At 50.8% G+C, this 27,247-nt stretch overlaps 1 long non-coding RNA gene across 10 annotated transcripts in view; it reads left to right on the top strand.

Annotated features, from left to right (window-relative positions):
* The window catches only part of LOC137863215 (uncharacterized), a 216,414-nt gene extending 190,081 nt beyond the window's left edge, over positions 1 to 26,333 (top strand). For 6 of the 10 annotated variants that reach the window (XR_011100757.1, XR_011100764.1, XR_011100760.1 and 3 more), the window contains 3 exons: positions 14,835 to 14,930; positions 24,347 to 24,509; positions 26,242 to 26,333. This is a non-coding gene — a long non-coding RNA (uncharacterized lncRNA). Of the gene's footprint in view, positions 1 to 1,978; positions 2,178 to 14,834; positions 15,053 to 24,346; positions 24,510 to 26,241 lie in introns of all 10 variants that reach the window. The other 4 variants (XR_011100758.1, XR_011100752.1, XR_011100756.1 and 1 more) reach the window with 4 other exon arrangements.
* The last annotated feature ends 914 nt before the right edge of the window (positions 26,334 to 27,247 follow it).

Genomic DNA, 27,247 nt, shown 5'->3' with positions numbered 1-27,247 from the left:
TAGATGAAGTCACCAAAATGTGTTTTAAGTAACGTTTATGGAATGTGGTTGTTAGCTTTCGTGGTGTTTATCTGAGGGTCACTGAACAGAGACAGAGGAGAAATGAGTGGGAAGAGCTAATGTCATCATGGCTGTCATTTTAGTGTATCCCAGGGGGATCCATCATCACACTGACACGCTTCCAATATAAACCTCTTAGCTCCGGTGCTGAGCCTGGATTTTGGAGTGAAAAACTCACCTTGGAGCCCTCATTTTCTGAGTTACAGCTCTGGAGCACATTTACCATGTGAATAGCTTAGATTATAGGAATGTCAAAGGTATCGGCAACTAAGACCTTGAGATTTTGTTGTTGTTGTTTGTTTATTTTTCTAAAATAGAGCTCAAAATAAGAACAGCTTCAAGGCTGCCTCTTGCGATTTGAAACCTTGGTCTTCCAGGATTCAGTATTCCTTAAACTTCAAATATATGTAGCAGTTTAAGAAGGCAAACAGAGCCAAACACCTTCAAGTCTGCAGTCAAGATAATTTTGTTTTGATACTGCCAAAATGTAACATTTAGATTGTGGGATTTTTTATATTTTCTCTTCCAAAACCAACTTCAGATTTCGTATTTTTCCTTCTGAGGTGGTATTAATTCCTTTCCCTTCTTCATTCCATCACTCCCCAATTTCCATCCTAAAGAAAATCATGACTATGAAAAGCTCCATCATTCAGCAATGTGGGAAGAGTGGAATCATGAAAGGTGCAGTAAACACGTTGCAGAAATGAGCTGAAGGAATCTGAATTACTTGGAAATGGGATCTAAGCCATGAACAAACTTCTATATAATGGAAGGAGAAGTAGGCTGGGCAACAACCAGTCAGCTTAAATATACTCTTTTTTCCCAGAAGTATGATACATTTTCTTCATTCTCTGCTCTGTAATGGATAAAATTTAAGCCACCGTGATCTCCACATCAAGCCTACATCCGGAGAACTTTAGAAGTCTTGCCAGTTGCTCTGGATGTTACTGTTTGAATAAGTGGAGATCTGCAACATGTTTGTTAAATTTCTGTTTGTTTCTGTCTAATTTATGAGGGAGCCAAAAGAGTTATGCAAATTTAGAAGGAGACTGAATAGAATATTTACCTAAATTAGAATATTTACCTAAATCAATAGAGTATTTACCTAATTAGCTAACTGTCCTACAGAAAACCTAAAACAATGTAAAATACAGACAGACCAGATCAGGCCCAAAGCTACTTCTAGACGATCAAAACTCAGGTGGAGGTATGAAGTAGTCAGTGTTCGAAGTGGTCTTGGTATGAGACACACACTGTGGGAAAGGAGATAGTTCTCGTAAATGTAAGTTAGCTGAATTTATTTCACATTTATTCTGCACAGTACTGGTAGTAAAAATGTAGGAAAACTTGATACTGTGCTTCTGAGGACCTGAACCACTGCCCGTTTCTGAATATCTTTTAAGTGTTCAAGCTGTCTGAAATCTGTGCATCCAGCTTTTGCAAATAGGCCTGTCTCTCCAATAGGCCTCTCTTAGTGATCCACGTGAAAATCCTGACTCCAACTGTCCCTGTTTGGAGGCCATTCCCATGCTAAATCTGAATGTTGCTGCACGATCTTGCCCACAGAGGCAGACAGCCTTGTCTGTGCTGCTGGTAGTTGGCACTTTTGAAGTTTCCAGGAGCTCTGCCTGTGCTCTGAGGGAGCAGCCAGCCTGTTCTCAAACTGCCTTCAGGGTCATGCTGAGGAAACACCCTCTTGGAAGCTGCTTGGCTTGTTGTTCCATAGGTCTAAAGTAAATGTCATTGTCTGAAAGTGTCTCATTCCTCTTTGTGTATGCAAAGACCATGGGAACACTTACAATTCAATCTCCTTCAGATACCACGCACAAAACCAGAGGAAATAACAATGTTTGTGTCTTTCAAGAAAATCCACAGTGTCCAGATTTCTTTGGCAGACATTCCCAGTTTGTTTTTCCAGGCTGAGAATCATGGAAGTACCCTTTCCACCTCTTTCCACTTCCCTGTGCCTGCCAAGTTCAAGGCTGATGACACTTGGACTCACAAAGAAAAAAATCAGAAGTGAGTGGAGAAACACTTCCAGCTGACCCAAAGAGGAACTGCGTCCTCTACCTGCTACAGTCTTCCTCCACATGTTTTACCTTATTTCTGCAGGTTAAGTAAGTCACTGCATTCTTCTGCCATTTACTTATCTCCTGTTTTCTCTGTGTGCACAGCAAATCTCCAATGCTTGTGGGACTGTTCCAAGTTCAATAAAATTTTATTTTCTGAGGGTTATAAGATTCCTCGAACTCCAGTCAAGATCTGGAGCCAGAGGGGGTCTCAGTTTTCATAAAATCAAAGCTCTGCCACAGACAAGTGACACATATAGCCCATTAATTAAGTTCTCAATCTGAAAGTGTTATTTTCTATGTGGGAAAAGTCAGCTTAACTGACTATAAACTGTTGCTGAAATTTTAGCTGGAATTATGCACACATAGTCCTGGCTGGTGTAAGCAGAAAGTATTTGCACAGACATTCATTGTCCTGACCCACAGACAGAGTTCAAACAAACACTGATGGGAAAATTAAATTAGGAGTACAGGATATTGTCCTTCATTCTCTGCATTCAAGCTACTCAGATGGCAGAATCTGAAATTTATATGGCATTGTAATTGGTCATGAACAAAGTCAAAATGATTCCAGGGTTTGATCTGAACAGATTTTATACATGAATATTTAACATTAATAAAGCTTGTCAGAAGGAGAACTCTGAATGTCGAAACTTTGCACTCATTTGCAAAACAAGGAAAGAACCAGGGGTGAACAGTGAAAGCTTATGCAGTGTCCTATTTAACATTCTTCATCTGCTACTCAGTATTGTGCCATGGTGATACAGAAAACAGCTGAAGTTTTTACTTTTTCACTAATATTATGGATGAATACTTTTCTCTTTAATTCTTGTATCTGTATCTGCCTGCATGCATAAAGTTAAATTAGGTATGGCAAAGGAATATAGCAATATGAACAAAGTTTTTAGGCTATGTGGCTAAACTGAAAAGTAGGGAAGAAAAAGTCATTCTGGAAAACATGGTATTGGTAATAAAATTAGAAATGAGGGTTAACCAAAGTAGTTATTTTGACACAGCTATCTGTATTTTATTTGGTGTTTGGTTCAAAAATTGGTTTTGGGTCATGTTTAGATACATATAAATTTCAAATTTCTAAAAAGAAAGAATATAAACATTTCAATTTCTAAATATTTAAATGAAACATGCATCAGACACCCAATTAACACCTACTCCCTTCCAAAAATAACCAGAAGGTGTAAGTACAGTGTCCATCCCCGAGTCCAATCCCTATCCCACCCCAACAGATTTTTCTTCTCTGAAAAATCACCCATACATGAAAGACAAAAGGCTGGTAGGATTTAGCAATAAATTTGTCTTTAAAACATCTGCTTTCTTAAAACCTGACCCTTCGCCCAACCCGTATCTTATTAATATGTGATTGTAATAATAAGCCTACCTATCTTCTATTCAGCACTACAGCGTATAGACTGTACTCTTGCTTGCAAGCCTTACTCTGATGGACAGGTTTCATGAGTAATCTCAGTTCTCTGCCCTTCCCTTTCTTGCTCCCTTTCTTTAACCATTTACTTCATTACAGACTTACCAACTCCCGTATCAGAACCAATCATCCTTTCACAATTGAGCCCTGATTCCACCTGTGCACAACCACACATTAAAAGCAGGTCTCCCTTTAGTGGTTAGGGTTAGGATTCTGGAGGGACAACCATGACAGTCACCTTCAATATAGTTAGTCACTCCTCTTGCCTCTAGGATGCCTCATCAGATCACTTCTACAAAAGAAACAAACAAACAAAAAACAGTAGAAGTGTTAATTCAAGATGAAGTAAGGAATGCAAGGCTGCTGTGATACAGTGATACATACAATTCCACAGATTGACTTCCTAAATCCAAACCATGCATTCAGCTTTTATGCTACCTTTAACAGTTACTCTACTGTTAACCACTTCCCATCACAACTAGCCGGAAGGCACAAATTCTTGCCATCACCAGCCCTTATCCTAGACTTAACACATTAACAAGATCCTGCAGTAAATTTATGTCTGCAGCTTATCCTTTCCTAAGCCCTAACCGTAACTGTAGCTGTACGTTTCACCTGACTGCTCCAGAGCATTGAACTTAATTCCAGACATAACAATAACCTTTAACTGTAACCAGTCACTTCTTTCTACCGCAGAACTAATCATTTGGCAACTAATCATCAGTATACTGCTAGAATGTCAAGCTCTGAAATTAGATTTGCAGGATAGCAAAATGCCAATACTGGAGAATTATCTTCCAGTGATGTTTCTTTTTTTCTGTCATTGGCAAAAATGCTTTTTTTTTTCTGCTTGGAAACACATATGTATTTTAAAAAGTATCTGTTGTCAGTTTTAGCTGCATTTAGTTTTGAGCACTGGATTTTAGTTTCAGTGTAGCTTGTCCGTGCTTTAGCAATCCCTGGACTAACAGACAACCGTTGTTTTGTGGTTTGCCAAAGAAAAGAAAAACATGAGGGCTTCTTCAGTATAAGGAATGCTTTGCTTTTCCAGATCTAAGCTGTATAGATATGAATTTTGATATTTATCTTTCCCTTAAATTTGTTTGTTCTAGAAGATACTTTAATTTATTCCAAAAGCATTGAATAAATGAATAAAACTGTATTCTTTCTTTTCATCTGTAAAACTGCTAAGAGCACTTACCCCTCTAATTCAGTGCTGACTGAAAACTTGTGATTCCCATTAATTTTAATAGGCATTGGAACAAATTCCAAAACAGTACCCTATAAAACTAACAGCATGAAAAAATAATGCCTCAGAATTAACATAAGCACTTCTCTCTATAGATACATTTATTCAAGAGCATTTCACTGGAGAAAATATACTCCAGGTTTTCCTAATCATACTTCTCTTTTGGTAATGTAAGAAGTCATTCCTCAAGGGCAATGTTTTGTTCCCATTCAAATCAAAGATAAAAATTCTCTTGAGTTTCATGGGAACAAGAGTATTCTAAAAATAAAATTGTTCCTCTGATAACCTCTAGTGGATATTTTTTTATTATTTCTCAGGAAACAAACACAACAAAGATGACATTTTCATCAGTTCCATTTCTGTCCTTAGGGTGTAATTCTGTTCAGTGCAAATTCAGCTTAGGGATATGTGAAGGTACTTTATGTCTTCTCATGTATCCTCTGGATTGCCCAGAGGCTAAACTGTCCCTTACTGCTGCTAATTTACAGCTGCTTATGGGTAGCAGGATAGCTCAGGAGCTCTCCTATAAGTAGGAAAAAATAGTTATACTGCATCTTGGTAGGGCAACTGTTTCTTGGACTCTTATGATTTCTCATTGGCCCTGGTACGCTGCCAGAAATACCAGAGAAAAGGCTGTGATTCCACTCACAATCACTGAATCCTTCTTGAGGATGGCAAGTAACAGAGCTGCCACAATGAAAGGTGGAACAAAGTACTAGACTTGTATCCAAGCCACACATCAGCATTCACAAAATAATAGAAATTATTAGATATATTCGGCAATAGGGCCACCAAAGCCCCTGCATCTGAGACTCTAGCTGTAAATTCTTTGGCTATGTACAAAGTCCCAGGCTTTGTGACCCAAGTGTTCCAGGAGAGAGGGGAACATAAAAACTTTTAAAATCTTACTTCATGTAAAAACAATGAGCAATCTGTTTGTGATGAATGCACTCTGTGTGCTGTGGCATTTTGTCTCATCTGCAGTTTACTCTTGCAGTTAAACAAGGCACTGTAGGACACTTCCTAATGTCTTTTGGAGACTTGTTTGTTATTCTGCATGAATATATAGTACCACTGTTACCTTACTGCATGGCGGCACTTAGCCAGGTGACCATGCTGGGCTCAGCAAACAGCTCTGGAATTGGTGCTCCACTGTTCATTCAGTTATTCAAGTGGAGTGAGAGGGAGGACCACACAAACACAATCCATGCTTATCAAAAAGCAATGTCAGCCTTTCCTAGAAGACCTTTGCAACTCTCTCTGCTCAAATAAATGCTTCCCATCAGGCTGCCTGATGGAACAGAACCTGCCAACACCAGCACTGAGAAAGGGAAGGCTTCAAGATGTGGCTTAGATATTTCAAAATAACCTGCACACTGATAACAATATACAAGACCAGAGTAGTTATAGACCATGTGAGAGTCGCGTCTGTAACTGACACTCCCTCAAGCAACGGGGAGGTATAGAACAGAAGAAAATGAGCAAGTTGTTGTTTTTTTTTTTTTTTTTCCATGTTCAGTGATTTTGCATGAGAAAGGAATCTTTGCTTGTATAGACACGTCACTGCTTCGTTGTTCTGTTCTACTTAAGGTGGCTTGTGTTTCACAGTAGGACTTTAAGTGAAAGTAGTGTGAGAAAAAGCCACAGAGAAAGCTGCTGAAGATGCTTGGGAGAACTACCATAGGCATGGATCATGTGGGTATGGTGAGGCAGGCAATGTATTGTGTTAAGCTTCTGACTATGCTTGAGCTGAGCCAGATGATAAAACCTTGACCAACTCCAGTCAAAACTGAATCCCCTGCAGTAAAGGAGAGTGTCATGCTCTCTTGGCAAACTCCATTCTGGATTCTCATCATCATCCAGATAGAGAAGAACATGGGGAGACTCCAGAAGGAGTCCCTCTGAGTCTTCCCTGATCCAGCCTGCAAAAATTACCACATCCAGAACTTTGCCTGCCAACTCATTCAGCCACGTCTTTGTGAGACTACGTTATCCGAGATTAAATTCCTATCATATTTATCTTCTTCTCCTCAGCTTAAGCAACGCTGAATCTCTAGGAATTGAAACTATGAGCTATTTATTAATACTCATCTTCAAATATGTGGAAGTTCCTGTGTTATGCTATAAATACAGCACCACTTTTTTGTTTGCTTTATTTAAAGGGCAAATAGGTAATATTTTTGCAGTTCCTAAAGTAAACTCTTGGAGCCCATTTTCAAACATCCTTTGATATGGCCTTTAAATTTGCAGCTATTATTCAGACAATTCAGATACCCATTTCAGTGAAATCCATGCATGAACTTTCTGAAAGAAGGAAAGAAAGGAAGAAGAAAAATTATTACCAGTTGGAAACATTTTCCTATGTGTGAAACAGTAGCAGCATGTTTATATTAAGCCACTGAATTTACTTGAAGCAACTGAAGTCTGAAGAGGGAATCAAATTTTTAGACACTCACAAAAGTTAAATGATAAGTATTTAATTTTAATAGTGACTAGATATTAATTTTCATAGCCATTACCTCTTTTATTTAAGTTAAGGTTTATTAAAATAGCTCACAAACCATTTCAAGCATTGCTTGTACATGTACCCCAGGCACGGGTGTACTTCTAGAGCAATGTGTGTTCCTCACCAGTAGAGAGCAGCACTGGCTTAACCATTGTCTCAATTGCAGGAGGTGCTCTATTTTCTTTCTTTCTTGACCCTACAGCTAAAGCCAAAGAGATATTCCTCCCTGCCTTTTTCAAGAGGAACGTCTGGTCTCGTTACTGGATGTTTTTCAGTGAAGTAAAATTTAAGCACATCATATCACTGGCAGAAATCTCTAATGATAAAACTGTCGCTTTGCCTGTTTTCCTTCCATGGGTACCTTTTGCCTGGGAGACCCTCTAATTAATTTCTCACGAGCACTGACAATACAGAAGGCAAATGTGAGACTGACGGGCAGATGAAGATGCTGGGTTATCAGCAGTGCTTTTTGCTTGACATTGCTTTTTCATGGACTGGCAAAGAGGGGAATCACAGAAGTGCATCAGCAGGGCCCTTGTCCCAGAAGATATTTTATCCTACCTGAAACAAAAATGATTGATGCAGGCAGGGAGAAGTAATACTGCCAAGGCGATAAGCTGCAGATTCTACGCTGCTGTTCAGAGAGGATAATCATAGGAGGTGGCTGGTGCTTCCTATCTGCCAGAAGGTTCACCAGCAGAGCTTGCTTACTGCCATCTTCTTAAAATACAGTGAATTGCTCTAAACCCTTCTTACTTCAGCTTTTGTGAGTGACTTTTTCCAAGTCAGGCTGCTTTAATGGAATGATTGTTTTTAAATCATTCTTGCTGTCAGAATAAGTCTATTCACACTCTCTCATACCCAGAAATTCAACAGTGTAGTCAATACCTTCTAGCCAAGAAGTAGTTATGAATGGCTTTCCTAGCTTAGAAGCTGGAGTACCACTGCTTTAGCAGCTAGGCAGAACTTTGTTAAGCCTTACAGGGAGTCCAGGTCTGACAACAAAATGAGAGATAACAAATAAAGATTATAATCAGTTTCTCCCACCATGTAGAGCTGTAACCTTTGACGTAACATCATTCCTCCTACTTCAATGTACTTCTCTTATGAGCCACAAGTTAATTTCCTTCACCCTTTTAAAACCTTAGTTATGTGCTCCAAGTCTTCAGTTTACCAAAGATTTCCATTCCCAAGACTTCAAGGTCTACCAGGAGTTCAACCTTTTTGTATTCTTACCTGGTAAGTGAATACATCTGGCTAATTAGTGAGGGATTCAACTTCAGAGTTGCCTGCTGTGTCCTAGTTAATGCTGGGCCATGTCATTCTGTCACTTCTAACGTGGCATACTGTTTTCGATTGATAAGGTATAAGACCCCTTAAACTTGTTGCATGCAACAACTTCTTCATGGGCACTGAACATTGCTTCTGTCACCTTGCAATGAAATTGATCTTTCATAGATTATTTTTTTGTAGATTCTGAGTTGTTTTTTGTTTGTTTTGTTGCTGTTGTTTGCTGTGGCAGTTTTGTTTGTTTGGGGGAGAGAGGGTATCAGTTATTCCTTAAGAAAATAAAAGAGAAGTGTAACAAATCAGAAATTCCCGCCGGTAATTTTTTTGCTAAGAAATATGTGATCTTAACTTGTATGCTCCAGTCTACATCATTGGGCCTACATATATTTTTGGCTAGCTTTCCTCCTCTTCAGCCTATGTGCCTCTTTTCTTTCATAAGCAGGAAAGAACAAAAATAATTCATGGCAGTTAGGGTTTTCAGATATGAAGAGCATTAAATTAGACCAAAGCTAAACATTTTTGGAAACCATACCAAAATGCCAGCTATTTTTCTTATGGAGTACCAATGGGCAAACTAGGAACTGTACAGAATCTAAATTCATAACTATTTACTGCAGAATAGTTTAGGGAATTAGTCATCTTATGTACAAATAAATAAGGTTTCAGTTCTAGGTGGGTCAGAACACTCCTAGAGAATGAAATATGGAAAAAAGACCAACTTCACATGAGCCAATGTACTTTGTAAGGGTGCTATATGGCAAGTTATTGCTATTCAAAGCAATCCAAAGCAAACAATAACATAAGTCAAACCCACAGTATTTGAAGGCAAACATTTAGTGCATGCAGCCTTGTTGCAGTAGTACATTATAGTAGTTTGTGGCATGAATACCAAGTGTAATTTTAAAACAGGGTTAGGTTTTATTTCTGCATAAAGGAATAAGTTTGATCGTGTATTTTACCATGGAGAAGAAGTGTAATGGACATAACTTTATAGTGGATACACATTACTGAGGCCCTCCAGGTACGTATGGGGAATTAGCACAGACAGTATAGCCCAGCCTGTCTGAGCATTGGCAATTCCTGGTTTCTCTTGCTGGTCTTTTAGGCTGTGGCCAGTGATGGCTAATTGCCAGAGCCCTGTGTTTCTCTAAAGAACCCTGGTAAGTGTTGTCTCAACATCAATGATATGGACAGCACTAATGTACCTCAAAGGCTTTTTTTTTCAAATGCCCCATCTCTCCTTCTCACATTTTGGTCTGTGTCAAGTGTAGGCCCACTTTGCACTTTCTGTAGCCTCTTAAGAGTAATCCTAACAAACCATGATAGATGGTACACTGTAAGTTACGCATCTTCTCAGGCCCACTTAGGCCAGTGATCTCTCCTCAGAGAAATAATAAAGAGCTGGGAAGAGCTATAAATGGCTTCAGGGAAGTTATTGAAACTGTCAGCAGCTAATACACATTCTTAGGTCTGTTTGGTTTTTGTGAAGATAAAGCCATACCTACTCAGCAGTTTCCAATGCACTGATTAGTCTGCAGTGCTAGCAATTCCTCTTGCTCTGTCAAAATAACAGTATCCTGTATTTGAAGAACTGTTTTCTGTGTAGAAAAAAGAATCTTACTCAATATGAATATTTGCAAACAATGTTTATTGCATGCAGTCTTTACAGAGAGTCTCTAGTTTGGGTGGCTATTTCTGAAGAGATTCCTTCATTGGCTTTATGTAAATACTGTCTACTCAGAGAGATGGGAGATAGGTTCTTAAAACCATAAGGAATGACATTACATTTTTATTATTACACATATCCCTTCTCAGTGGTGGAGTCTAGCTGAGAGGAGCGTCTGGAAATTGTATAGCCTCCCCATGGCTACGTTGTCTCAAACAAACTCTGAGGCATATTGTAATGCTTATCTGATGTTCCTCAGGATATCTGAATCCTTTTGTTTGCAACTAACAGTATTTCATCTCCTCTTTCATGACAGGCATGCAAAATATAATGGTCCTTTTTCACTAGAAAGGAAGAAAAGAATGCCACAAATTAAATATTAGGCAAGTAATCGCCCATCTTTAATGAGCAAGGACAGTTGCTCAGCAAGTATTTTGCCCTTTATTCTTTTCACAGGAATGCCTCTGCTCTTCCTTGAGGCCACCAGGCACAGCACAATTTAGGAGAAGCCTGTGATATTTCTTGGAAACAACAATCTTGCACGGAAAGGCAAATTTCTTGTATTACACATTTTCTGTCTAAATGCTTTGCTGGCTTATTAAAATGCCCAGTGAAGCTAATGAGAGAACATTTTTAGCTTGAAGGAGTAAATGATAATAGCAATTTCTCTTATTCAAAGCCATACACTTTCATAACAAATAAATAAATAAGGAAACCAACTCTTATTATCAAAGCCAACCCATGTGTTCATCCCAACTGCCAAGCTACAATCTGTGTTACTAAGGTGGTCATCTATTCTTTTTTGATGTTTAATATTAATAGGGTGTTTATTCCTTTACCCTCTTTAAACTCTGCTCGATCAGCCAATCCTTCCACTAAAGGAAATTACAGGCTGCAGGGGAATCTGGAGAAATATCTGTGTTTTAATACTAGCTGTATGTCATCCAGGATCCCACTGGAGATGACATTATTGCTTTTCAATGGCGAGAGCTGGTCACATGGGAGGTGATGTTTTTATTATAATCAGCTGCAGAGAACTGGTGAGGGTGAGCTCATCTGCAGCTGAGTATGTTTGAACTTTTGTACCTTTCAGTACCTTTCTGTGAGCAGTAGAAACCCTCTCCAACTGGGATGTGTTAGTAAGTTTGGTTTCCTGTATGTGTTGAGATCTTAGAAAATGGCCACAGGAAATGAACTTTTAAAAAGAAACAAAATTGAAACACGGAATTACCATGTTGATCATTGAAACAAAGCAGTCTCATCCAGGTTAGGTAGGAAAGGATTATTATGGTTTAAATATCTGATTTGTTTTCCATTCACAGAATTACTGAGAAGATTTTTTGAGTCTCTGTTTTATTACACAAAGCATATTCTGCTTACATTGTAGTCTACTGTTATGCTGGGGGTCTCCTGGGACATGCTGAGCACCCTGAACGCCTATCTGCAACCTCAAGAATTGGTCTTTAGTCAAAGCCTTTATAAACACATCGCATCTGCTTCCCTGGGACAATTTCCAGATGACATGCATTTCATTGACTTTTCTGTGAGGAGTAAATGGAAATCTAGTGGCACATCTGGTGCTGCCTTCAAATCAATTTACAGTAGTTAAATAGATTTGAATTGGCACTCACTCACATGGGGAACCTGTTGTGCAGCTCTTTGTTCACTTCACCCCACTGAATTGACCATTAAACAATTGTATTTACCTTAATGCAGATTTTGTTAGGAAAAAAATGACATTTTGCGCATGGCTGAGCTTTAAGGCAGTTAATCAAATTAAAGCAAAAAAACTTGTGGCACAGTAGGAAACCTGGATAACAGGAACAATCATTTAGTCAGCACATTTCTGTTCCCACAGGAGCCAAGACTAATTATTAGGACCAGGCTGCATCCAGAGGGATGAGGATATGGCAGCACAACAGCATTTCTCTGTACAGCTGCTCTAATCAAATTTATTTACATGTTCTACAGAAACAATGGCTTTAAAACATATTTATTCCCTGTGCAGGCTGGGAACTGTACAAAATGGAGTGATGTATTTTCTCTATCAAGTTTTCGCAAATATTTGCAGTGTATGAAAAGCAGCTTTTGCTATCCAGCTTATCCAGTACCATCCATACAAGTCATCCCTGAGTAATTTTGGAAAAGGCATATCAAAGAAACAAGGAGTTTACAAAGGGAAAGGAGGAAAGCAGATCCAAGTCTGGGAATTATCTCCACGAAACAGACACTTTTCTTTCTCTCTCTCTCTCTTTTTTTTCTTTTTCTTTTCTTTTTTTTTTTTTTTTTAATTTAAGTAAAAGCAATATAACATTCCACAGTCAAAGGATGTTCTCTTATCACAGAGAAGACGTTGGGTTAATAGCATACTTCTTGATATCTCTCTATTCTATTTACTACACCAGATCGTAAAAGGTGAGAGAGAGTAGTTTAAGTCTAGAGCACTTTAATGAGGTAAAAGCATTATTTTGTGCTTAAGGCACTGAGCCAGATCTTCGAACATCTGGTTCAGTTCCTGCCTTTTCTATAAACTTCCTGTGTGACAAAATACATTTGAACTTCAGTTCCCTATCTGTCAGGCAGGGATCACATTGTCTTCTTGTTTTACAGAGGTGGTCAGTTCATACCTGCATGGCGCAGTTCAATGAAAATGTGACTTTAAGCTGTGGAGGAGAATTGACTCCCTTATGTTCTGAATATCCAGTCCTAACTCAATCACTTTTTTCTATAGCTTAAATGTCTCTCTCTCAATATTGCCATCTGTAATATTAGAATAATGCTTTCTTACTTCCAGTGGCAGTTGTCTGAATACATTGATTGCAAAGTTTCCTAGTGCTTAGAAAAAGAAATGTGCTGTAAAAATTGAAATGGTTTTGATTGTAAGAATTTCATGCATTAAGGTGCCTTTTGCATAAGATATAGTCCTTCCACTGTCAGTTTTGCTGCATCTGCTCACAGAGCTTCTTCCCTGTTGTTTTCAATATGAAACAGTTCATTCAGTCTTCAAACATTATCATCTCCCATCTCTCAGATGCACAAACTCGGCTGCAACAGCATGAAAGACAAGAAATGAGTAAATGGTGGTTGCAGCCTGATCTTGGCCAGAATGCCGTTAAGATTTTATCTCTGCAGTGCCTTTCATGTTCATGGAAAGGCACTGACCTGCTGCTTGTGCCTAACTGGAATGCTGGCCACTAGCCAGCAGCAGAGCAAAAAGTTAAGTTGTGAAACAGGAGAAATATTTGAGTCAACTCCTGAAATAGGTGGAGCAGTCACAGGGAACTAACTCTACTTACCATCCATTCTGAGTTACATGTTTCCTTCCAACAATTTTATTGTTTCTGTGGCTTCCTGACTATTTTCCGGCAAGATTGCAGTCTCAGCCTCCAAAATGCTGGGAAGATCAGTCCTATCTAAAAGCAGTCTATGAACCGACAAGTTTCTGTGATGGCTACTTTTCTGTAAGGGAACAGATTGTTTGGAGCAAATGCTGAATACGTCTGCTTTATGGTGACTGTTTATGTCCTGGGTTTATTGAGAAAAAATGTTTTACGCTGCTAACCAGGACCATTATTTTCAGAAATATAAGTACGCTCATTATCTGGTCCTGTTCCTACAGTACTGTTGATCTTTTCTTTTAAAGTTTTACTGAGGAACCAGACACCATACTCTCAAAAGTACAGATTGTACGGATTCAGGTGTTGTGATCAACCACCATTTTATATTGCAGTATTTCTTTAAATTGTGCTGGTCCTGTTACTACCTCCTCTTTAAGTGAAGTGACTTTTTTTTTTTCCTGTAATGCAGGATTTTTTTCACAGCAATACAGGGCTCAGGAATTGTGTGGAACAATAAGCAAATGGTGTCAGTATCCTCCCCGTGGAGGAAAAAAAAAAAGAAAGCAAGTGAGCAGGCTTTTGAGGAAAGTTTCAGCGTTTCATTCCAGGATACTCACTCACAGCAATGCACATTCCACAAGGCAGCCTGTTACTGATAAACACAGAACACATCCTGCTTTCTCCTGAACAAACATTTTCTAGAAATTTAAAGGCGAATATTTGAACTGATTAAATGATAAGCTAGGTGTCTTGAAAGAACATGAGTCATTAGGATCTCAAATGCAAAACTGCTCACTCTTTTTCTAGGCACATGCCAGATGTTATGGGGTTCCTCAGAACTTCTCTCATGGGTACCCCAAAGTCCTTTCTGACACAAGGAACTCTGAAGGCTTTTTCCAGGATTCTGCTTAGCCCTGAGAAAGTAGCCATTAATATTTTGGGGGGGATTGGTCAGGTATGCAAATCAATGCCTGGTTCCAGAAAGCAGAATATGAAGAAAAGTTAATAAAGTGGGAGCACCAAGGACTGGGAATGTTTGAACAGCCCCAGTGCTTGTTCAGTGGAATACAGGAGTCCCTTATCACCAGGCTCCAGAAATGCTTAGTGTGGGTAAGAATTAAGGGGTGGGCTGGTATGGGAGGCACTGTGGTGGGGGTCTACTACAGGTCTCCAGCTGACAGATGTGATCACCGAACCTCTCTCTATCATCTTTGAAAGGTCCTGGAGAATGGGTGAGGTGCCTGAAGACTGGAGGAAAGCCAGCGTCATTCTAGTCTTCAAAAAGGGCAGGAAGGAGGATCTGAGAAGTGACAGGTCAGTGTTTGGGGTGGGACGCGGGACCGGGGATGCCTCCTCTTCACGTACAAGGACACGTGTCTCTTCCACGCTCCTTCAGGAGTAAACAAGCCAGGAGAGATTAAAGCCTCTTTCTCCAGGTCAGTAAGATCCCTGCCTTTGGTTTCGTTGAGAATTCAGGCCCTAACAACTCAAGTGTCTTCTGGACGGTGTTTCTTCTGGGTAGGATAATTTCATTTCCCTTTTGAAGACTTACAGGGATGTAGTAACAAAAGCAAAGGCATAAAACAGTACCTGAGGCACAGGCTACTTTTCAGCCTGCAGCAGACTATAGGTATGATATCAAGGGATGATATCATACCTATATCATCTATCATGATATCATATCAGGAAACGTAGAAGACTGCCTGTTGCTTCTCAGGTTTAAAGTTTTCCCTTAAAAGGTGTATGCAAAGGTGTAATCAGCTGTTTGAGTACAATTCTCATGTATACACGAACATTCTCCTCTCCCCTTCCCAACTTGAGTGCAACACTTTTCATCATACTATTGTAAATTCTGAGTCAACTTAGCTTTATGAGGTTTATTTGTGGGGTTAATAAAAGACAAATAAACGATTCGTAGTGCCAGGGGGGAGAACTAGTTCTTCTTAAGACAGGGACCATTTCAGCATCTTGAAAGCTACAGAAAGGCTTGAATCATGTTCCTGGAATCTGGGATCTCTGGCTTCCAGAATCTGGGATCTTCTGGATTCCAGAATTCCTGGAATCTCTGTGGAATCATGTTCCTGGCACAAAAATCTGGGGACCAGGACTGGGCAAGTGGGGCGCAAGTGTGTTGGGGAGCAAGTTCTCTGACCTGATTACCAGGTCTTTAAACTAGGTTTGATAGGGGAAGGGAGGGGAGCTAAAGATGACAGAGAAGGGAGGGGGGAAGTCCTCTCTGCTGTTATAAATGTTATAAATGTCTTCAAACTCAGACTATAATCGACGGATGATCCATGGGTGAGTTTCAGGTAAGAATAGTTATATCATGAAAAAGGCTACACAAATGTAAGGTATGAATATTACACAATATTTAGAAGTCTTTTAGATACAAAAATGATTTATAATATACAGTTAGATCAATCTGAAGTTATGAAAGCAAAACCTGTTAATTCTGTACCGGCTGACCGGGGACTCGGCGCGGGACCGGGGACTCGGCGCGGGACCGGGGACTCGGCGCGGGACCGGGGACTCGGCGCGGGACCGGGGACTCGGCGCGGGACCGGGGACTCGGCGCGGGACCGGGGACTCGGCGCGGGACCGGGGACTCGGCGCGGGACCGGGGACTCGGCGCGGGACCGGGGACTCGGCGCGGGACCGGGGACTCGGCGCGGGACCGGGGACTCGGCGCGGGACCGGGGACTCGGCGCGGGACCGGGGACTCGGCGCGGGACCGGGGACTCGGCGCGGGACCGGGGACTCGGCGCGGGACCGGGGACTCGGCGCGGGACCGGGGACTCGGCGCGGGACCGGGGACTCGGCGCGGGACCGGGGACTCGGCGCGGGACCGGGGACTCGGCGCGGGACCGGGGACTCGGCGCGGGACCGGGGACTCGGCGCGGGACCGGGGACTCGGCGCGGGACCGGGGACTCGGCGCGGGACCGGGGACTCGGCGCGGGACCGGGGACTCGGCGCGGGACCGGGGACTCGGCGCGGGACCGGGGACTCGGCGCGGGACCGGGGACTCGGCGCGGGACCGGGGACTCGGCGCGGGACCGGGGACTCGGCGCGGGACCGGGGACTCGGCGCGGGACCGGGGACTCGGCGCGGGACCGGGGACTCGGCGCGGGACCGGGGACTCGGCGCGGGACCGGGGACTCGGCGCGGGACCGGGGACTCGGCGCGGGACCGGGGACTCGGCGCGGGACCGGGGACTCGGCGCGGGACCGGGGACTCGGCGCGGGACCGGGGACTCGGCGCGGGACCGGGGACTCGGCGCGGGACCGGGGACTCGGCGCGGGACCGGGGACTCGGCGCGGGACCGGGGACTCGGCGCGGGACCGGGGACTCGGCGCGGGACCGGGGACTCGGCGCGGGACCGGGGACTCGGCGCGGGACCGGGGACTCGGCGCGGGACCGGGGACTCGGCGCGGGACCGGGGACTCGGCGCGGGACCGGGGACTCGGCGCGGGACCGGGGACTCGGCGCGGGACCGGGGACTCGGCGCGGGACCGGGGACTCGGCGCGGGACCGGGGACTCGGCGCGGGACCGGGGACTCGGCGCGGGACCGGGGACTCGGCGCGGGACCGGGGACTCGGCGCGGGACCGGGGACTCGGCGCGGGACCGGGGACTCGGCGCGGGACCGGGGACTCGGCGCGGGACCGGGGACTCGGCGCGGGACCGGGGACTCGGCGCGGGACCGGGGACTCGGCGCGGGACCGGGGACTCGGCGCGGGACCGGGGACTCGGCGCGGGACCGGGGACTCGGCGCGGGACCGGGGACTCGGCGCGGGACCGGGGACTCGGCGCGGGACCGGGGACTCGGCGCGGGACCGGGGACTCGGCGCGGGACCGGGGACTCGGCGCGGGACCGGGGACTCGGCGCGGGACCGGGGACTCGGCGCGGGACCGGGGACTCGGCGCGGGACCGGGGACTCGGCGCGGGACCGGGGACTCGGCGCGGGACCGGGGACTCGGCGCGGGACCGGGGACTCGGCGCGGGACCGGGGACTCGGCGCGGGACCGGGGACTCGGCGCGGGACCGGGGACTCGGCGCGGGACCGGGGACTCGGCGCGGGACCGGGGACTCGGCGCGGGACCGGGGACTCGGCGCGGGACCGGGGACTCGGCGCGGGACCGGGGACTCGGCGCGGGACCGGGGACTCGGCGCGGGACCGGGGACTCGGCGCGGGACCGGGGACTCGGCGCGGGACCGGGGACTCGGCGCGGGACCGGGGACTCGGCGCGGGACCGGGGACTCGGCGCGGGACCGGGGACTCGGCGCGGGACCGGGGACTCGGCGCGGGACCGGGGACTCGGCGCGGGACCGGGGACTCGGCGCGGGACCGGGGACTCGGCGCGGGACCGGGGACTCGGCGCGGGACCGGGGACTCGGCGCGGGACCGGGGACTCGGCGCGGGACCGGGGACTCGGCGCGGGACCGGGGACTCGCGGGATCGGGGACTCGGCGCGGGACCGGGGACTCGGCGCGGGACCGGGGACTCGGCGCGGGACCGGGGACTCGGCGCGGGACCGGGGACTCGGCGCGGGACCGGGGACTCGGCGCGGGGACCGGGGACTCGGCGCGGGACCGGGGACTCGGCGCGGGACCGGGGACTCGGCGCGGGACCGGGGACTCGGCGCGGGACCGGGGACTCGGCGCGGGACCGGGGACTCGGCGCGGGACCGGGGACTCGGCGCGGGACCGGGGACTCGGCGCGGGGACCGGGGACTCGGCGCGGGGACCGGGGACTCGGCGCGGGACCGGGGACTCGGCGCGGGACCGGGGACTCGGCGCGGGACCGGGGACTCGGCGCGGGACCGGGGACTCGGCGCGGGACCGGGGACTCGGCGCGGGACCGGGGACTCGGCGCGGGACCGGGGACTCGGCGCGGGACCGGGGACTCGGCGCGGGACCGGGGACTCGGCGCGGGACCGGGGACTCGGCGCGGGACCGGGGACTCGGCGCGGGACCGGGGACTCGGCGCGGGACCGGGGACTCGGCGCGGGACCGGGGACTCGGCGCGGGACCGGGGACTCGGCGCGGGACCGGGGACTCGGCGCGGGACCGGGGACTCGGCGCGGGACCGGGGACTCGGCGCGGGACCGGGGACTCGGCGCGGGACCGGGGACTCGGCGCGGGACCGGGGACTCGGCGCGGGACCGGGGACTCGGCGCGGGACCGGGGACTCGGCGCGGGACCGGGGACTCGGCGCGGGACCGGGGACTCGGCGCGGGACCGGGGACTCGGCGCGGGACCGGGGACTCGGCGCGGGACCGGGGACTCGGCGCGGGACCGGGGACTCGGCGCGGGACCGGGGACTCGGCGCGGGACCGGGGACTCGGCGCGGGACCGGGGACTCGGCGCGGGACCGGGGACTCGGCGCGGGACCGGGGACTCGGCGCGGGACCGGGGACTCGGCGCGGGACCGGGGACTCGGCGCGGGACCGGGGACTCGGCGCGGGACCGGGGACTCGGCGCGGGACCGGGGACTCGGCGCGGGACCGGGGACTCGGCGCGGGACCGGGGACTCGGCGCGGGACCGGGGACTCGCGCGCGGGACCGGGGACTCGGCGCGGGACCGGGGACTCGGCGCGGGACCGGGGACTCGGCGCGGGACCGGGGACTCGGCGCGGGACCGGGGACTCGGCGCGGGACCGGGGACTCGGCGCGGGACCGGGGACTCGGCGCGGGACCGGGGACTCGGCGCGGGACCGGGGACTCGGCGCGGGACCGGGGACTCGGCGCGGGACCGGGGACTCGGCGCGGGACCGGGGACTCGGCGCGGGACCGGGGACTCGGCGCGGGACCGGGGACTCGGCGCGGGACCGGGGACTCGGCGCGGGACCGGGGACTCGGCGCGGGACCGGGGACTCGGCGCGGGACCGGGGACTCGGCGCGGGACCGGGGACTCGGCGCGGGACCGGGGACTCGGCGCGGGACCGGGGACTCGGCGCGGGACCGGGGACTCGGCGCGGGACCGGGGACTCGGCGCGGGACCGGGGACTCGGCGCGGGACCGGGGACTCGGCGCGGGACCGGGGACTCGGCGCGGGACCGGGGACTCGGCGCGGGACCGGGGACTCGGCGCGGGACCGGGGACTCGGCGCGGGACCGGGGACTCGGCGCGCGGGACCGGGGACTCGGCGCGGGACCGGGGACTCGGCGCGGGACCGGGGACTCGGCGCGGGGACCGGGGACTCGGCGCGGGACCGGGGACTCGGCGCGGGACCGGGGACTCGGCGCGGGACCGGGGACTCGGCGCGGGACCGGGGACTCGGCGCGGGACCGGGGACTCGGCGCGGGACCGGGGACTCGGCGCGGGACCGGGGACTCGGCGCGGGACCGGGGACTCGGCGCGGGACCGGGGACTCGGCGCGGGACCGGGGACTCGGCGCGGGACCGGGGACTCGGCGCGGGACCGGGGACTCGGCGCGGGACCGGGGACTCGGCGCGGGACCGGGGACTCGGCGCGGGACCGGGGACTCGGCGCGGGACCGGGGACTCGGCGCGGGACCGGGGACTCGGCGCGGGACCGGGGACTCGGCGCGGGACCGGGGACTCGGCGCGGGACCGGGGACTCGGCGCGGGACCGGGGACTCGGCGCGGGACCGGGGACTCGGCGCGGGACCGGGGACTCGGCGCGGGACCGGGGACTCGGCGCGGGACCGGGGACTCGGCGCGGGACCGGGGACTCGGCGCGGGACCGGGGACTCGGCGCGGGACCGGGGACTCGGCGCGGGACCGGGGACTCGGCGCGGGACCGGGGACTCGGCGCGGGACCGGGGACTCGGCGCGGGACCGGGGACTCGGCGCGGGACCGGGGACTCGGCGCGGGACCGGGGACTCGGCGCGGGACCGGGGACTCGGCGCGGGACCGGGGACTCGGCGCGGGACCGGGGACTCGGCGCGGGACCGGGGACTCGGCGCGGGACCGGGGACTCGGCGCGGGACCGGGGACTCGGCGCGGGACCGGGGACTCGGCGCGGGACCGGGGACTCGGCGCGGGACCGGGGACTCGGCGCGGGACCGGGGACTCGGCGCGGGACCGGGGACTCGGCGCGGGACCGGGGACTCGGCGCGGGACCGGGGACTCGGCGCGGGACCGGGGACTCGGCGCGGGACCGGGGACTCGGCGCGGGACCGGGGACTCGGCGCGGGACCGGGGACTCGGCGCGGGACCGGGGACTCGGCGCGGGACCGGGGACTCGGCGCGGGACCGGGGACTCGGCGCGGGACCGGGGACTCGGCGCGGGACCGGGGACTCGGCGCGGGACCGGGGACTCGGCGCGGGACCGGGGACTCGGCGCGGGACCGGGGACTCGGCGCGGGACCGGGGACTCGGCGCGGGACCGGGGACTCGGCGCGGGACCGGGGACTCGGCGCGGGACCGGGGACTCGGCGCGGGACCGGGGACTCGGCGCGGGACCGGGGACTCGGCGCGGGACCGGGGACTCGGCGCGGGACCGGGGACTCGGCGCGGGACCGGGGACTCGGCGCGGGACCGGGGACTCGGCGCGGGACCGGGGACTCGGCGCGGGACCGGGGACTCGGCGCGGGACCGGGGACTCGGCGCGGGACCGGGGACTCGGCGCGGGACCGGGGACTCGGCGCGGGACCGGGGACTCGGCGCGGGACCGGGGACTCGGCGCGGGACCGGGGACTCGGCGCGGGACCGGGGACTCGGCGCGGGACCGGGGACTCGGCGCGGGACCGGGGACTCGGCGCGGGACCGGGGACTCGGCGCGGGACCGGGGACTCGGCGCGGGACCGGGGACTCGGCGCGGGACCGGGGACTCGGCGCGGGACCGGGGACTCGGCGCGGGACCGGGGACTCGGCGCGGGACCGGGGACTCGGCGCGGGACCGGGGACTCGGCGCGGGACCGGGGACTCGGCGCGGGACCGGGGACTCGGCGCGGGACCGGGGACTCGGCGCGGGACCGGGGACTCGGCGCGGGACCGGGGACTCGGCGCGGGACCGGGGACTCGGCGCGGGACCGGGGACTCGGCGCGGGACCGGGGACTCGGCGCGGGACCGGGGACTCGGCGCGGGACCGGGGACTCGGCGCGGGACCGGGGACTCGGCGCGGGACCGGGGACTCGGCGCGGGACCGGGGACTCGGCGCGGGACCGGGGACTCGGCGCGGGACCGGGGACTCGGCGCGGGACCGGGGACTCGGCGCGGGACCGGGGACTCGGCGCGGGACCGGGGACTCGGCGCGGGACCGGGGACTCGGCGCGGGACCGGGGACTCGGCGCGGGACCGGGGACTCGGCGCGGGACCGGGGACTCGGCGCGGGACCGGGGACTCGGCGCGGGACCGGGGACTCGGCGCGGGACCGGGGACTCGGCGCGGGACCGGGGACTCGGCGCGGGACCGGGGACTCGGCGCGGGACCGGGGACTCGGCGCGGGACCGGGGACTCGGCGCGGGACCGGGGACTCGGCGCGGGACCGGGGACTCGGCGCGGGACCGGGGACTCGGCGCGGGACCGGGGACTCGGCGCGGGACCGGGGACTCGGCGCGGGACCGGGGACTCGGCGCGGGACCGGGGACTCGGCGCGGGACCGGGGACTCGGCGCGGGACCGGGGACTCGGCGCGGGACCGGGGACTCGGCGCGGGACCGGGGACTCGGCGCGGGACCGGGGACTCGGCGCGGGACCGGGGACTCGGCGCGGGACCGGGGACTCGGCGCGGGACCGGGGACTCGGCGCGGGACCGGGGACTCGGCGCGGGACCGGGGACTCGGCGCGGGACCGGGGACTCGGCGCGGGACCGGGGACTCGGCGCGGGACCGGGGACTCGGCGCGGGACCGGGGACTCGGCGCGGGACCGGGGACTCGGCGCGGGACCGGGGACTCGGCGCGGGACCGGGGACTCGGCGCGGGACCGGGGACTCGGCGCGGGACCGGGGACTCGGCGCGGGACCGGGGACTCGGCGCGGGACCGGGGACTCGGCGCGGGACCGGGGACTCGGCGCGGGACCGGGGACTCGGCGCGGGACCGGGGACTCGGCGCGGGACCGGGGACTCGGCGCGGGACCGGGGACTCGGCGCGGGACCGGGGACTCGGCGCGGGACCGGGGACTCGGCGCGGGACCGGGGACTCGGCGCGGGACCGGGGACTCGGCGCGGGACCGGGGACTCGGCGCGGGACCGGGGACTCGGCGCGGGACCGGGGACTCGGCGCGGGACCGGGGACTCGGCGCGGGACCGGGGACTCGGCGCGGGACCGGGGACTCGGCGCGGGACCGGGGACTCGGCGCGGGACCGGGGACTCGGCGCGGGACCGGGGACTCGGCGCGGGACCGGGGACTCGGCGCGGGACCGGGGACTCGGCGCGGGACCGGGGACTCGGCGCGGGACCGGGGACTCGGCGCGGGACCGGGGACTCGGCGCGGGACCGGGGACTCGGCGCGGGACCCCCACAAGGTAAGGCAAGTGAGTAATCTCCCAAACACCAAGCCACTGTAGGACCCATTAATGCTTACCTGCTCGTTTCTAATTTTGAGTCGTTGCTGAGCGACTTCATGGGGCAGTAGCATTATCAGGCTTTTACTTTTCTGAGTAGTCACCCCTGATGTTACCTGTTCATAGAGTCTCCAAAGCTATATCGTAGAAATTTTAGAAAACATGAAGAAAAAGCAACCTACTCTGAAATTCTGAGTCTTTTTCAGCAGAACTGTAGAAAAGCACCCTAAGTTAGTGCTCCCTAAGTAGTTTGAATCTCAAACTCTCCTGGAGTGGTAGTTCTTCCCATCATTCCTCATGCTTATTATATAGGAAAGGTCAAATGATCCCCACCTGGCAGATTTCACTTCACATGTGTGGAGTCATGAGACCTTGTGGAATAGGCTCATCAACCTGGCTTCTATGTTTTAGGTTCAATTGCTCCTTATCGCTAATAGAAATAAGCTGACAAGGGGCTTAGTGGTTAGAGTTGACCTAATTAATTAATTACAAAAGGCATATAAGGGTCATATTTCTACTAGTCATTTTGTGAGGAAAATTAGTACAGAGTCTGTTAAAATAAGATAGATCAGCGTAAATAAAAGAAACAAAGAAAAGGAAAATGACTTAAAAGGCAAAATTGCCGTCATAGATTTTCATCTGTCTTGTCACGACAGATAAAGAATACAGCAATCAGAAAGACTTTACTTGACATTAATGTTTTTTAAATTTCCTTTTCTGAGTTTTCTTCTTTATGCCAGAGTTTTTAAAATCTAGCGCCATGACCTCCGACTGCAGTATTTACTTAGGCTGCATATAAACTATCACCTATAAATGCGAGGATCTGGATCCTCACTCCCTATTCAGGTGAAGGACCGGGCTGAAAGTTTAGGCTTTAATTTGGTTACATGACTACATTGCTGTAGTTGTGGTACCTGTCATCTCTCTACAGGTACCTCAAAGGAGGCTGTAGTGAGGGGGTTGGTCTATTTTCCCATGTGCCTGGTGACAGGATGAGGAGAAACGGCCTGAAGTTGTGCCAGGGGAGTTTTAGGTTGGATATTAGGAAGAACTTCTTTACTGAAAGGGCTGTTAGGCACTGGAATGGGCTGCTCAGGGATGTGGTTGAGCCTCTATCCCTGGGTGTCTTTAAAAGACATTCAGATGTAGAGCTCAGTGATATGGTTTAGTGGGAGACTGGTTAGTGTTAGGTCAGAGGTTGGACTCGATGATCTTGGAGGTCTCTTCCAACCTAGATAATTCTGTTTTTCTGTTGCAGTCTCCCAGCTCAGAGCCAACCACCTATTAGTCTGGCGCAACGGATTTGTGCATTCCTTGCACTAGCTGTTCCTTCACCTCCTCTTCACGTACAAGGACACGCGTCTCTTTCACGCTCCTTCAGGAGTAAACAAGCCAGGAGAGATTAAAGCCTCTTTCTCCAGGTCAGTAAGATCCCTGCCTTTGGTTTTGTTGAGAATTCAGGCCCTAACAACTCAAGTGTCTTCTGGACGGTGTTTCTTCTGGGTAGGATAATTTCATTTCCCTTTTGAAGACTTACAGGGATGTAGTAACAAAAGCAAAGGCATAAAACGGTACCTGAGGCACAGGCTACTTTTCAGCCTGCAGCAGACTATAGGTATGATATCATCCTTTGATATCATACCTATATCATCTATCATGATATCATATCAGGAAACGTAGAAGACTGCCTGTTGCTTCTTAGGTTTAAAGTTTTCCCTTAAAAGGTGTATGCAAAGGTGTAATCAGCTGTTTGAGTACAATTCTCATGTATACATGAACATTCTCCTCTCCCCTTCCCAACTTGAGTGCAACACTTTTCATCATACTATTGTAAATTCTGAGTCAACTTAGCTTTATGAGGTTTATTTGTGGGGTTAATAAAAGGCAAGTAAAGAGTGCTGGGTGCACGGGGAGTCTGGGCTCCTCCAACACGCACACACGTTACATCAGGCGGCAGCTTTTTCTGCTCCTAGGCTAATACATGTTCATTTCTACTTCTAGAAAAGGCAGGGTTATTATAATTAGGTTCCTGGATTCTGAACTCTCCCACTGGCGCATGCGTATCAGTCCCTGGTGGTCCCTCTGGGGGTCTTCCATGCTGAAGGCTCATAGTCTTCCTCCCAGGCTTTGTCCTGTGGTACATCGTCCTTCTTTGTGGTGACTGTCAAGTCTGGTGCAAAAAAAAAAAAGGAGAGAATTTCATGAATAGCTTTCAGAGCAATGGTCCAGATAACCAAATAGATTTTGAAAGAGTAAGAGTGGAGATTACACTTATGTGTAAAATGTGTAAAAGGAAAAACTCAGTAGCATATTGAAAGAGTGGATCTAATAATAAAGTCTTATAGCAAATACTGTAAACAAGCAGGACTTCTACAGCTGAAACTTAGAGCAGAGAACTTCATAGCAAATACAGGTCAAATTACCAGATGCTTCCTGATAACATAGGAGGCACTCTGTGCCTGCTTGCAATTCCTCACTTAGATAATGCATAGGAAACAAAATGATCTAAACTCCCAAGGCACTTGACCCTGTGTGCAGTTGTCTAGGAACAAAATTATGTACAAAATACAGAGATATTATCTGGGTCTTGTGTATATCGTGATTCCATAGCAATGGAATTTGCTGAAGAATTGTGGTCTTGACTCTTGCTTATTATTAGATACTAAATGAAAGGGTATGAGAAGGATTTGGGAAGCCCTGAGGGAAGTCTATGTGGTGAGCATTTTGCAAACATCTAGCAAACGACAGTCCTGTCCTTAAGGGAACACAGCCTACAGAATGAGAAGATACACCAGAAAGTGTAAATGCCAATAGTAGTTGCAATAGCTGGGATTATTAAAAAAAAAAAAAAAAAAAAAAAAAAAAAAAAAAAGGATCGTGGTGGTGCTTATAAAGTGTATTTCTTTCTGGTCTGCATGGGTGTTAAAGAATCTTTGACAGTGCCATCCAAGTACCATCATCATACTGAACTATGTTTTTAATATTAGCCATGAGAAGGATGAGCTACCCATTGTCTGGAGGGAGGTAAATTTGGAAAGGAAAAACATTCGTTTAGAAACAGCATGATTAACCATGTCACTGCAGAGCAATTCTCTAACTGCCTTCCAGCCATAATCATCTCACAATCCCAAACTGCCGTCCCTACCATTACAGGTCTGAGAAGACCCCTCTGCTGAGAAGACCCTCTGATCTTTGCCTAGTTGCCAGGATTTACAGCTTCTACCATGTAAGTGGAAATACTGTCAGTGACAGTAGCTGAATGTGAAGCATTATAGAAAAGGCTTAAAATTAGTTTATAATGGCTATGAAACTGAAGAGTGTCTTTGAACTGAGTTAATGCTCAATATGTTTTTTTAGAATCCCTTAATTTTTAAAATATTAATGAAACAGCTGCGAGATATCTTGTACTATTCCAGAACATCTTCATGCATTCTTAGATACACATTAGATACACATTAAGTGTGAATATACAGATTTTTGACTAATCATGGATACGAATATTAGTTAACAGAACCAAAATTTGGTGACATAGGTCACATTCCATAATCCTGTAAATAAGCCAGCTATGCTCTGATGGCATTTTACTTGGGGGGGGGGGGAAAGAGGTGCTTTGTACAGTTTTTCCTTAAGGTAATGCACAAAATACAAGTTATACATATGCTGTTTTATAGTCCTAGACATACCCCCATAGCATCTCACATGGCCATGAGTTCCCTCACATGGCCGTGGAAGCTAGGCAGTACACAGGGAAGTATATAGGAAGTATAGGGAAGTACTGAGACCACAGCTAAGAGTCAAAATTAAATAAGTTTCATCAGTTTTAATGGGTGTATTTGTAATTTAAGGTACTATTTTCTTTTTTTTTCTTGTGCATTTAACTGCCCAACCAAACAGTTGCTTTCAATTAATAGCTGATCAGATTTTATGTTCAATTTAAATCCAACATCTTTAAATAGCTCTAACATAGAGTTCAAATTGCAATTGCCAGCAAGCAGTTCTCACTAAGACTCATTCACACTCACTCCAAATAATATTTTGGGATGCTAACAGAGATTGAGAGCATTCCTTTCTCATTCTATTTCAATTTTGACATCTGTTTGTTTGTTACCTTTTGCATTGCCTGGCCTCCATTTGGAAATATGGAAACTGCAGCCACAGG

This window comes from Anas acuta, chromosome 1, assembly GCF_963932015.1.
Source record: "Anas acuta chromosome 1, bAnaAcu1.1, whole genome shotgun sequence".
NCBI lineage: Eukaryota > Metazoa > Chordata > Aves > Anseriformes > Anatidae > Anas > Anas acuta.
The sequence above is the reverse complement of the archived record's forward strand: the minus strand, read 5'-3'. Positions and strand labels throughout refer to the sequence as shown.